The sequence below is a fragment of the Panthera leo genome, chromosome D3 (genome assembly GCF_018350215.1).
Source record: "Panthera leo isolate Ple1 chromosome D3, P.leo_Ple1_pat1.1, whole genome shotgun sequence".
Classification (NCBI taxonomy): domain Eukaryota; kingdom Metazoa; phylum Chordata; class Mammalia; order Carnivora; family Felidae; genus Panthera; species Panthera leo.
In genome coordinates this window covers 29141964-29152584 of record NC_056690.1, presented here as the reverse complement: position 1 = coordinate 29152584, position 10621 = coordinate 29141964, and the positions used below count along the sequence as shown (strand labels likewise).

Sequence of the window (10621 nt, the reverse complement as noted above, 5' to 3'; positions counted from 1 at the left end):
TCAAACTCCAGTTCCAAACTTACACATTAGTCACCATGTGCCATCAACAGAGAAACCTGAAAAATTGCAAATTCAATTGAAAGCCTAACTCAGTTTCGCTAGAATCTAGGAAATCTTTGTGCTTTGGAACCTCAATTTGGAAATAACTGTTTTCCCCAGGTCATGCAGATCATGTCAAGTATGCACTGGCTCCCTACAGATGTAGGTAGTGCTGTACACAACTCACAGTGCAGCCCAGGACAGCTTTCCACACGGCCTGACAGGCCTTGGGGTCCCACCCATCTGTGCAGTCGCATGAGTGCATCCCAAAGGGGCATCACAACAGACCGAAGTTTCATACAGAAACTTTAATTGGAAACAACTGAAAACCACCTGTGCTGCAGGGTGGCAAGAGAGAGAGGGAGAGAGGAATGCCTGCCAGCCATGTCCCCATTCAGTATTCTTCCCCTTCTTCAGCCTCTGCTTCCACGGAATCCACACCCACCTCTTCATAATCTTTCTCCAGAGCTGCCAGGTCCTCCCGCGCCTCGGAGAACTCCCCTTCCTCCATGCCTTCCCCCACGTACCAGTGCACAAAGGCTCGCTTTGCATACATGAGGTCAAACTTATGGTCTAGGCGGGCCCAGGCCTCGGCAATGGCGGTAGTGTTGCTCAGCATGCACACGGCCCGCTGCACCCTGGCCAGGTCCCCTCCGGGAACGACAGTCGGGGGTTGGTAGTTGATGCCCACCTGCCAGAGAAGGGGAAGAAAACAGTCTGTGAAACTTGTGTCAAACCCAGAAGTGGTAGCTGCTTTCATGGAAACAAAAGACATGCAGGTGCCTTCTTTGTGCCCGGCAAGGTGTCAGGTGAGCAGGGTGCTGGTTTCCAGACCAGCAAAACTGGGGAAAGGAGCCCTGGCTCCCGGCTCAGTCCCAAGTTGCTTGAAGGGCTGTGTCCCAGCAACTGAGACATGTGACAGGTGCTCAGGCAACAGGGCTGTTTCTTCTAAAAGGGGACACTGCTTTGTATTCCTCATGTTATTTTCCCCATAGGCTTCTACAAGATGGGGATTCATTTCTGGAGCTGAAACCTTTTCCACTCGATTCAGAGTACTATGGTTGTTATCACCAGGGGAGATCGTACCCCCGCGGTCTCCTACCAAATGAGCCAGCCTGTGCATAACAGGGCGACAGGCACACCCTCAGGTCCTAGGACTGTTGCTACTACTGCAACAGGAGGTGGCCTATGTGTGTGCTAAGTAGGAGAAAGGGGGTGATATTCGAGGGCTGGGTCCAAAAGGGGAGGCATTCTAAGTTTCCAAACCAGGAGACAACACGACCAGAGGTTTGGGCAGGGATACACAGGGTCAGTTAGAGCTGGGGTCGGCAAACTTTGTCTATAAAGAGCAAGACAGGGACGCCTGGGTGGCTCAGTTGGTTAAGGTGTGCAACTTCAGCTCAGGTCGTGATCTCACGGCCTGAGTTCGAGCCCCGCGTCGGGCTCTGTGCTGACAGCTCGGAACCTGGAGCCTGTTTCAGATTCTGTGTCTCCCTCTCGCTCTGACCCTCCCCCCGTTCATGCTCTGTCTCTCTCTGTCTCAACAATAAAAATAAACGTTAACAAAAAAAAGAGCAAGACAGCACATATTCTAGGCTGGGTGGGCCACATGGTCTCTGTCACAATTGCTTAATTCTCTCTTTGGAGCACAAAAGCAGCCACAACGAGACACCAATGAACAGGTGTGGGTGTGTCCACATAAAACTCTACATGGCTGGTCTGCCAACTGTGCCGATCCCTGAACCCAGAATAGGAAGGGCTAGTGAAGGACCCGCTGCAGCAAGCCCACCAGAAGCAGTAAGGTCTGAGCCAGCTAGGCGGCATGGAAAGCAAGGCAGAGGGAAGCACATTTTCCCAGATGGAAAGCATCGACAGTTTAGCGTCCAAGTACTGGACAAAGCTGAAGAGCTACAGCAAGTTTCCTATTCTGTATCAGATGGAAGACTGGCACAAACTGTGTTGGAGGCAGCCTCTGTCCAAACTTGCCAATCTTACTAACAGAGAAATGAGTATGTTGCCATTTCTTCCGAAAACATCCATGACCATTTTTCGTTAAATCAAATGCTGCATGGGACATTTAGGTTTGGTTTTAATTTCCTTATGCCTGAAGAATGACGTGGGATTTAGGAACACTGATGTTTATAGTGATACCCCGATTTCATATATCCACATAAATTGTCAAAATGCCCTTGAAAATTGCTACATTTCTAAGTCCAAACTATTTTTCCCACACTAATTCTTTCACCCAGAAGCGGCAACAAAAATCCTTCCCCAAACTTTCTGTTCTGTTAAAAAAGAAAATTCTCACACAGATACACAATGTGATAACTCAGGAAGGGAGTTCAAATGGCACCACTGAATAAATTATCACTCTGGCTCACTAATTTGTGACCAAGGGGCTGGCTGCCATGGAACAGGGCATCCCCTACAAAGGGCATGCTGTGCTTGGTCGGCTGCCTGCTGACCGGGAACACCACTCAACATCACCCAGTCCTACCTTAAATCCAGTCGGGCACCAATCCACAAACTGGATGGTGCGCTTGGTCTTGATGGTGGCGATGGCTGCGTTGACATCTTTCGGGACCACGTCCCCCCTGTACAACATGCAGCAGGCCATATACTTGCCGTGCCGAGGGTCACACTTGACCATCTGGTTAGCCGGCTCAAAACAGGCATTGGTGATCTCGGCCACAGACAGCTGCTCGTGGTACGCCTTCTCCGCTGAGATGACCGGGGCGTAGGTGGCCAGGGGGAAGTGGATGCGGGGGTAGGGGACCAGGTTGGTCTGGAATTCCGTCAAGTCCACGTTCAGGGCCCCATCGAATCGCAGGGAGGCCGTGATGGAGGACACGATCTGCCCGATCAGGCGATTAAGGTTGGTGTACGTGGGCCGCTCGATATCCAGGTTGCGCCGGCATATGTCGTAGATGGCTTCGTTGTCCACCATGAAGGCACAGTCAGAATGCTCCAGGGTCGTGTGGGTGGTCAGGATGGAGTTGTAGGGCTCCACCACGGCCGTGGACACCTGGGGGGCCGGGTAGATGGCAAACTCCAGCTTGGACTTCTTGCCGTAGTCCACCGACAGCCGCTCCATGAGCAGGGACGCAAACCCAGAGCCGGTGCCGCCCCCGAAACTGTGGAAGATGAGGAAGCCCTGCAGCCCCGTGCACAGATCCACCTGAGAGAAACCAGAGACCGCGAGTCAGTGCCCGCGGAAGCCACACCGCCGACCTCCAACAAGCCACGCTCACTTCTTTGCCTCTGCGGGATGATCACACATTCAAATCGTCCACAGTGCACGTGCAGGACGCTCAGGAGCAAAGCAAGGCAGACGTTAGAGATGTACGGACGCACTGAAGCCACACGTGAAGGGAAACGTGGACTCAAGATTCTGGCCTGGGGTTTTGCCAGAGCGACCTCCTGGTCGCAATCCCTGCATACCCTCCCGTCCGGGGCAACGTCCACAGGAAGCCTTCTCGGCACCCCCTTACCAGTTTTCGGATCCGGTCCAGGACCAGGTCGACGATCTCCCTGCCGATGGTATAATGGCCTCTGGCGTAATTGTTGGCTGCGTCCTCCTACCCGGTGATCAGCTGCTCTGGGTGGAAGAGCTGCCTGTAGGTCCCTGTGCGCACCTCATCTACAAAGAGGACACGTGGGCCGCAGGGCTTCAAGCCCGTTGTTAACTCACCAGGAGGGGTGGGTTTGGGGACCGTCGGGATCTACCAAGCACGTGCCGTTCCTCGCGGTCGGCAGCATCAGGGTCTCGTAGAAAACGTCTCTGCGTAACACGCAGACCACAACAGCAATCTATGGCTCAGCAGGTAAAGTCAAGTGGAGGTACAAAGTCCAATCTGACTGGTCCTCAAAGGAGGGAAACCACTCACACCCGCACACCGGTGACTCTGCACGTGCATACATATGTCCTCCTACCCACAGCTACCTCAAAGAGTGTAACTAAAAAATCGCTTACATGCTAGACAGTCACCAGGTCAGCATGACTTTGGCCGGCCAGTCCCATCAGGGCACCCTCTGTGGCCTGCCTCTCACAGGCTTTAGGGTGACATCCTGTCTTCCCCTGGGTGGCCACTGAAAGGTGCTCTCTCCTTGCAGCTCTCCCTGGCAACCACTTCAGCCTTCTAATCTGGAGGAAGCCAACGAATGTTCTCTACTTACCTTTCTGTCAGATGCAGGTCAAGATTCTCACGCAGCAGCATCTTGGTGTGCGCAGCGTTAAGGAGGGACCAGTGCCTGGGCACCCCGCAGGTGGAGTCTACACAACCACCTGCCTGGGGCTGAGGCGGCCACGAGTGAATCTATTACCAGCCTATGTTTTTCCTGTACGTTAGGTTCTCCTAACTTAGGAGCCTCAGTTTCTCACCCGATGTAGCCACAGGCGTGTACTTGTACACCCCGTCCTTTCTGCAGAAAGGATTCAAAGGAGCACAGGGGGCATGGAGGGGGCTTCAGGGAGGCTCTCCCACTCTCCCGGGAAAGCCGCCCAAGTGCCCGAGCACCTACCGACCACGGTGGGCTCCAGGTCCACAAACACCGCTCTGGGCACATGCTTGCCAGCCCCAGTCTCGCTGAAGAACGTGTTGAACGAGTCATCCCCACCACCGATGGTTTTGTCACTTGGCATCTGACCATCGGGCTGAATTCCATGTTCAAGGCAGTACAGTTCCCAGCAGGCATTGCCGATCTGGACACCTGCCTGCCCCACGTGGATAGAGATGCACTCGCGCTGGGAACCAGAACACAAACGTTGAGATCCCCTTGTCTTCAAGGGAACCAACACTATACGGCATGGAAACCATATTAACACACACATCTATATGTACTTCACATTGTCTATGGCTTTCCCAGACCTTTCCCAGAAGGCTTATGTGACCCTTTTCAAGTCCCTATGAAAACTGAGGTGCTCTAAACCACCCGAGCTACTAAGTGCCGGACTTAGCCCCTACACAAAAGCGTTTGCTACCATACACGTAATGTCAATGGTAAACGCCACACCGTACAGTCACATACAGCCACAGTTATTCTCTAAAGAATATAGCTACTAGTTTCTGATGGTGTCCTGTCCAAAGAGAATGTAACAACTAATAGATCAGGGAAGGAAGAGTGGACTTGGACACAGGTCACCATGGCCCAGGTGCCAGTGGTCACCATATGTGTGTCATCCATCTACCCATCTACAGCTACCCTCTATTTTCTCCACCCAGGGCTGTGCTCAGGGAGGCTGACCCATCTGGACTGCATGAAAGGGGCTTCCTTGCACCTGGCTTCTGGTTGCATTAGCCAAGGCAGGCATCAGCAAGAGACTGCGAGGTTAGAGGACAGTGTGGTCAGGGTGCTCACTTCCTGGCTCCCACCCTGCCGGACTGCCATGGGCTCCCTGAGTGTGTTTATCAAGGCCACAAACTTTCAGCAGTCAGTGTTCTTTATAAAGCCACCTTCTCAACTTCTAGTAACCACTCCCTTCACCTCAAGGCTAGGAGTTAATGGCAACCAGGCATCACAAATGGTAGGACACTACACTGTCCTTTGGTGGTTTCCTTAGACTCAAAGTACCTATTTTTTGACTGTATCATATCTTTCCCGCCATAAACATAACTGTACAGTCATTAATCATTTGTTCTATTTTAGACACCGTATCCTCACAAATACATAGAGGAGATCAAATAAAATTCAAGGTGTCCCACCTACCCTAAATCCTAATATACAATACCAAGAACTTGAAGTCCTGTTTTTAAGTTTGGCAGGTAATTTTTTTTTCTTATTTTTAAGGTCTGTTTATTATGGAGAGACAGCACAAGCAGGGGAGGGACAGAGAGAGGAGGAGACAGAATCCGAAGGAGGCTCCAGGCTCTGAGCTGTCAGCACAGAGTCCGACACGGGGCTCGAACCACAGACCGTGAGATCATGACCCGAGCTGAAGTCGGACGCTTAACCGCCTGAGCCAGGTGCCCCTGAAGTCCCGTTTTTGTTTTTTTTTTTTTTTTTAACTTTTTTTTTTTTTTTTTTTTTTGGGACAGAGAGAGACAGAGCATGAACGGGGGAGGGGCAGAGAGAGAGGGAGACACAGATTCGGAAACAGGCTCCAGGCTCCGAGCCATCAGCCCAGAGCCTGACGCGGGGCTCGAACTCACGGACCGCGAGATCGTGACCTGGCTGAAGTCGGACGCTTAACCGACTGCGCCACCCAGGCGCCCCTGAAGTCCCGTTTTTTATTACACAAACACCAACTCTCCAATTAGGGGCATAGAGATTCACGTAACGCCACAATACCCTAAGAATCCCTCCCAGAAGGAACTATTATTCACTTGCAGAAAGAACTTCTCCAATGACAAGGAATGCACTCCTTCAGAGAAGAAATTCATCAACACTCTGGGAAGTCTTTTGGAATCCACACAATCACACCATTTACAGATCAGTATTATTCATTTTGCCTTACTTATATCCAGGCAGCCTATGCTTCACAGGATGCCTGCTTTAGTTTTCTACGGACTCAGCCCTAGTATGATCACAGTAAGCTCTGTACCCTGAGAAAATCCCTCAGTTTTTTCTTTTACAAAATGGGGGCTGGTGTGCTACATGATCTGCAAGGCCACTTCCATCTGATTATCCAATGAAACTAATGAAAAGCAGTCAGAAAAATCATTCCTAGCTTTCAACAGAAAGCCATTCAAAATTCATCACCAACCTCACCTGGATCATTAAAATTTTACCTTACTTTACTCAGCCTTATCTTCATCCTCTTTCTTTTCAAGCTCCGGTCCAACTGCTCTCTTCATATTCTTGGCAGATTGCTTTGTTCCCTACGTACCCAGAAGCTTCAGCTTCCAGACAGCAAATGCGCAGACCTTTCTGCTCTCTTCCTCCTGTCAATTGTTTCTACTGATCCCCTACCCGCTAACAGTCCTCAAAGTAATCACCGGCCTTCTCAGGCCACTAGAGATCCACAGACCTCTTCAGGGTAATTGGAAATTAAAGCGATTTCACAGTAGGACTACTGAGATAACCAGCCCTTTTCACCGTGTTCACATTTCACCGTGTTCACTGATGGTGCATAATCAAACAGTGGGTAAAACTGGGGTGCTTGGGTGCCTCAGTCAATTAAGCATCCAACTTCAGCTCAGGTCATGATCTTACCATTTATGAGTTTAAGCCCCGCACTGGGCTCCGCACTGACAGTGCAGAGCCTGCCTGGGATTCTCTCACGCTCTCTCAAAACAATAAACTTAAAAAAAAAGGGGGGGGGGTAAAACTGTTAATGCCCTAGTACAAATCAAGGTAGTGGCACCAAACTATACCAGTGTTCGTTAGATTCTTCACCCTTATGCACTCACGGTAAAAAGACCAAAAAAAAAAAAAAGTCAATTTCATTTCAGAATATTCATGATGAAGCAAAAAATGATTATTTTATAAAACATCCACCCTCAAGTACTGTGACAAAACGGAAAGTATCCATAAAGCTCTTGTGCACCTGCTGAAATACAGCTGTTTTAAGAAATAGCACTTGTGTGCTTTCAGTTGCCAACTGAACTAGCTTTTTTCACAGAATGTTATTTTCCTTGCAAGAGCCGACAAACTATGGCTATTGCAACTTGGATATCTGGTGTTTATGTCAGCATGTTGTCTTAAAGTAAATAAATATTTTTAAAATTTCTAACATGGCAAACGACTACGGAGATAACCCACATAAACAAAGGCTTTTTGGAGTCCTACTTTGTTACACTGTAGAGATGTCCATGGAGTGCCTGGGTGGCTAAGATGGTTAAGCGTGACTCTTGCTTCCCCATCAGGTCATGATCTCATGGTTTGTGAGTTTGAGCTCACTGGGCTGGCAGTGCAGAGCCTGCTTGGGATTCTCTCTCTCCCTCTCCCTCGCCCCTCCGCCACTTGCACTCTTTCTCTCTCTCTCTCAAATAAACTCTATAAAAAAAGAAATACTGTAGGGGCACCTGGGTGGCTCAGTCAGTTAAGTGTTGGACTTCAGCTCAGGTCATGATCTCATATCACATGAGTTCGAATGCCACGTTGGGCTCTGTGCTGACAGCTTAGAACCTGGAGCCTGCTTCGGATTCTGTGTCTCCCTCTCTCTCTGCCCCTCCCCCACTTGTGCTGTGTGTATGTCTCTCTCTCTCTCAAAAATAAACATACGTTAACATACATACATACATACATACTGTAGGGATGTCCTGGGACCCCAACGTTTGAGAACCACCTTCCAGGCCTCAGGAACCCAACATAACGGCTGTCCTCAGAGACTGAGTCAAGGCCACCCAACAAGTCAAGGTCACCCAGCTTCCAACCTGGCTCATAAAGTTACAATTTTCGAGGAGACATCTGCACCTGCCGACCCCCCTTCATCCGGGACATTACCACGACGCAGGTTGCCGCTGCCCTCAGGGTTCGCACACCCAGAGAACAAGCGAGAGGACTATCATCTGTTCGTCCGGGCAGCCCTGGGCCTCCCGTGCCCCCCCCAGACCCCTCTTTCCCCGATCTCCCCCCCGCCCCCCCCGCCACACACACACACACACACACACACACACACACACACACAGCCCCGGCCCTAGGATTTGTCGCAGTCTTGCCCCACCCAGGGGCCTCATGTGGCGGGCTTCATCCTCCCTCCTGCCTGGGCCTCTATGACCCGAGAGTGGCCAGGGGGGGACCTCACCATGGTGAGTTCAGCTGCTGCCCAACGCCGTTACCAGACCTCAACCGCTGCCACAGACGCCACGCGCCCAACTGCCGCTGCTGCGCTGTGCACACGGCCCGGGATTGGCCCGCCGCTGCCCAGGTGCCCATTGGTCCTCAGTGCCTCGGGGCGGACCTAGGCCTGGAATCCCGCTTCTGATTGGACGTTACTTGACTTGCGGAGTATGGTGCTTTCTGATTGGATATGGCTTTGGCGGGAAGGCTGTGGCCTGGCCAAAGCAGAGCATTCTGATGCATCCTGGGATGTTAGGTGGGAGTGGTCACGGATTTCTCTGCGTGGGACATAGCACATTTTCGTGCACGTAAGGCCTCAATGTGCGCGTGGCTTCACGCCAAGCTTGTGCCGCCTTCTTGCTTGGAGGCCCAGGCCCACTCACCTGTCTGCTTGTGATTCCGGTCTTTGCAAACGAGACACCCTCTCAAGGCCTGCCCACCATCTACCTGTAACTAATGCAAAGGAGAGCTGCTCTCCCGTGCTTCGCAAGCCAATAAAAGACTTGCACCAAGTTTTTGCCTTGAAGATAGGCTATTGGTTGGTGTGGCACCACCCAGGAGAACGTAAAACCGGTGTTCAACGTCCCGAACTCCCTGATGGCTTATAAACGAGGGGTTTTACGGGGAAATTTGGGGGCGGGGGGGGCGGGGGGGGTCTCCTGAGAAGGTGGACGCTGTTGATTGGAGGCTTATGAAGTCATGTTCACAGATGTTACTTTGTTACTTCAAGTGTCTTCATCTGGTCCGCGGAGGTGTGTTCTATGTCAAGAGACTTGAGATAGACTAACAACTAACAAGATGGATGCCAGCTTCATACCCAAAATCTGCACCCAGCTTTCTTGTCCACCCTTTTTCCGGTGCAGAAAGGCCTTTGCCATCCAGCGCCCGGGAACCAGGCAGGATTTGATTACTTCTTTAATCTGGGGATTTCTGAGTTTCTGGGGACAAGGGAGTTGGAGGGTATACCCCAGGCTCCCCCGCCAAGGCTGGGTTGGAGTGCAGTGTCCATTTTGGGGAACTTTGGTACAATCACCTGATTCTTCCATTCTGTAAAGACTGACTTAACTTTCTTTGGGATCCACTGTGTATTTATTTCTGAGAAAAGCAGGGTAAAAGGAATTCTGGCATAACCCCAAACTTATCACCAGAATGCAACATCCTTTCTGGTGATTCCCTAGAGCATGTTGGAGCAGACCCTTAACTTATTACAGATGAGCGGGGAACTCTGCCCCTGCAGTGGAACACAACAGGGAGAGGAGCTGGAAGTTTTCTGTAGGCCTTGGGAACATTTGGATAGTATGATTCGGTCGGCCCTTAGAAAGCTAGCTTTGGCAGCAGGGAGGAGGGAGATGGAAGGAGGTCAACGGAGAGCCAGGGAAACCAGGAGAAACCCTCCCTGCTTCTTCCCTCCAAGAGAGTGAATCCTTCTATCTTAGGTCACCTGCCATAACAGAACACCATGGACCGGGTAGCATAAGTAACAGAAGTTTATTTTCTGGCGGTTCTAAAGGCTAGAAGAGTAATGCAAGGTCAAGTTCTGGAAGGGTTGGTTTCTAGCGAGGGCTCTCTTCCTGATTGCAAAAGGCTCCCTTCTTGCTGTGTCTGCCTATAGGGGTGGGAGGAGGGGGCAAGCTCTCGGTGTCTCTTCTTATAAGGACACTAATCCTATCAGATCAGGGTCCCACCTTTATGACCTCATTTAACCTTAATTGCCTCCTATTTCCAAATATAGTCACATTGGGGGTTAGGGCTTCAACGTAGGAATTTGGCAGGGGGACCCAATTCAGTCTATAGCAGCCTCCTCCACCCTCACGGCTCCAATCATTCCACATACGTAACTGAATTGTAGCCTGTATCACAT

The 10621-nt window shown here is 50.9% G+C and overlaps 1 pseudogene; it reads right to left on the bottom strand.

The window, feature by feature from the left end:
• Positions 1-332: 332 nt before the first annotated feature.
• Positions 333-8816, bottom strand: LOC122203304 (annotated as a pseudogene).
• Positions 8817-10621: the final 1805 nt, after the last annotated feature.